This window comes from Benincasa hispida, chromosome 5 (genome assembly GCF_027475165.1).
Source record: "Benincasa hispida cultivar pf3 chromosome 5, pf3_genome.v1.1, whole genome shotgun sequence".
NCBI classification, from domain to species: Eukaryota; Viridiplantae; Streptophyta; class Magnoliopsida; order Cucurbitales; family Cucurbitaceae; genus Benincasa; species Benincasa hispida.
Window position 1 is genome coordinate 393,048 of NC_143482.1, and position 2,529 is coordinate 395,576.

A 2,529-nucleotide genomic window follows, 5' to 3' on the forward strand; every position below is an offset into this window, starting at 1 on the left:
CTTGGAGCATTGTGAAACTTTGCCCTTTGAGAAAAATTTCTTCTTGGAGAAGTAGTATGAGCATATTTCAATTTAAAACACTTAAGTTTGATATGGCCTTCAACACCACAATAATGACATATAGGCACAAAGTTAGATTTAACATGCTTAGACACAACCTTAGGCATATTAAGCTTGGGCATATTATGAGATGTTTTAACAAAGATAGTTTTAGAACTTGAAGGAGTAGAATATTCATCAATATAACCTAAACCTCTTTTATCACCAAAAGGCTTGCCTACTTCAATTATCTTGTCTAATCTTTGAGCACCTATTGTCAACTTTTTAATAAATTCTTTAGCCTTATCAAGTTCTTACAAAGCACTAAATTCCTTTTCTTTGAGTAATTTAATCAAATTATCTTTTTCACAACTATCATGCTCAAGAAATTTAACTTTGTCAAGCAAGGCATTTTTCTCATTACAATCAAAAGCATGCTTGTCACAAGAGATATTCATTTCATCAATATGCATAGCATCATGCTCATTCTCTTTTAAGCAAGAAATTTCTTCAAGTAAAGACTTATTTTTACTAGATAAAATATTGTATTCCTTTTTAAGCACAACATACTTAGAACTAAGTTTTTCTAAATCATTTTGCATATTTTCAAAAGCTTCAAACAATTCATTATAAGAACGAGGTTCTAGAGTTACCTCATCATTTTGTTCATCCTCTTTGTCACTATGAGCCATGAAGCAAAAATTGGCCACTTCTTCATTATCACTCTCACTTTCGCTTTCATCACTATCATCCGAAGTAGCTTTCATTGTTTTCTTCTTGGGTTTCTTGGATGATTTGAGAAGAGGGCAATCGGTTCTAATATGACCCGGCTTCTTGCATTCATAGCATATTACCTCATCCTTTTTTCTCTTTTCACCTTTTGACTCTTTTTGGTTGGAAAGATGCTTCTTGAATTGCTTCTTTCTCTTGATGAAGTTCTTATACTTACGTGAAAGATAGGCTACATCATCTTCATCAAGGTCATCTTCATATTGGGAGTCAACTTCTAAAGAGATGGTCTTTAAAGCTATACTCTTTTCTTTCTTTTTCTTCTCATCCTCCATATTTTTCTTGATCTCTTATCTCATGCGTCAACAACGAGCCCATGAGTTCATCAATGGAGAGAGATTTGAGATCCTTTGCCTCTTGAATGGCGGTGACTTTAGGCTCCCATTGTTTAGGCAAAGACCACAATAGCTTCTTTATCTTCTCAAGATTTGAGTACTTTTTCCCAAGTCCTTCTAAAGCATTGACAATGTTAGTAAACCTAAAAAACATATCGGAAATAGCTTCATTTTCATCAATTTTAAACATTTCATATTGATGAACTAACATGTCAATCTTTGATTCTTTTACTTGACTAGTTCCTTCATGAGTAATTTGAGATTCTAATCTTGATTGCATCTCTTCGATGATCACAAGCTAAAGTGACTTTTTGAATAACTTTATATTTATCGGTTTTTTGTATGGATAAGAAAGAAACTATTTTTTTTTGCAAATAGTTTAACAATTTTCCTCATCTTTACCAATTTTTTTTTTTTTTTTTATAAAGCTCTAACTGAGAATTTAATAATTTTGCATATCGAGCAAAACCATATATTTTCATCCAACTTTGTGGGGTACTCCTTGGTCGTCTTGAGAGAAATTTGGATGGTGTCTGTGGATATTATAATAAGGTTTATTTATCATCTATAATAAAAATAAATAATTTTACTTGATTCATATATATTATATATAAATTATAATTGTCCTGTTCAACGTTGCCAGGGGATGTAGCTCAGATGGTAGAGCGCTCGCTTAGCATGCGAGAGGTACGGGGATCGATACCCCGCATCTCCATTCTCTTTACTTACCTTTTAGTCTATATATTTATATATAATTCAAAACTGTTTTTCTCTTCTAACATGCAAGTCGTTGTAGTATAGTGGTAAGTATTCCCGCCTGTCACGCGGGTGACCCGGGTTCGATCCCCGGCAACGGCGTTTTTATCGTTTTTTTCATTTTATTCGATTCGACTATCAAGGAAGAACTAAACTGTCCTAAGGGCCTTCTTTAATTATATTTAAATAAAAATATATGATAAAGGAGATAATATTTAGTTTTATTTATATATATATATATATATTTGACAAAGATAATGTTAATTTTTATATTTATATTTATATATAATTATAAGGATATATTTTTTGAATTTAGAAATATTGTTGTTTTTTTACCATAAAGATGACATTTGAGTTTTAATTGAATAAAATGTTTTTGTATTTCACATTTGTTATTTCATGTAAAATATTTTTTAATTATTTACTTCTCGAAAAGGATTGAAGAGTTAAAAATTTATGTTGATGTCAAAATTCAAACAGGAGAAATACATTCGACTTATAAGAGAATACCATCGATGTGGTACTTGCCACCCACATTCCGATACTTAAGTCAATTTAAAAGAGTTAGAGAATGTGAAAGGTAGAGAGTTTGAGTGTAGAATTTATGTAT

At 31.0% G+C, this 2,529-nt stretch overlaps 2 non-coding genes across 2 annotated transcripts; both read left to right on the plus strand.

The window, feature by feature from the left end:
- Positions 1-1,805: 1,805 nt before the first annotated feature.
- TRNAA-AGC (transfer RNA alanine (anticodon AGC)) lies at positions 1,806-1,878 on the plus strand. Its single transcript has one exon. It is a non-coding gene; the product is annotated as a tRNA-Ala (tRNA).
- A 71-nt stretch (positions 1,879-1,949) lies between these two features.
- Positions 1,950-2,021, plus strand: TRNAD-GUC (transfer RNA aspartic acid (anticodon GUC)). Its single transcript has one exon. It is a non-coding gene; the product is annotated as a tRNA-Asp (tRNA).
- Positions 2,022-2,529: the final 508 nt, after the last annotated feature.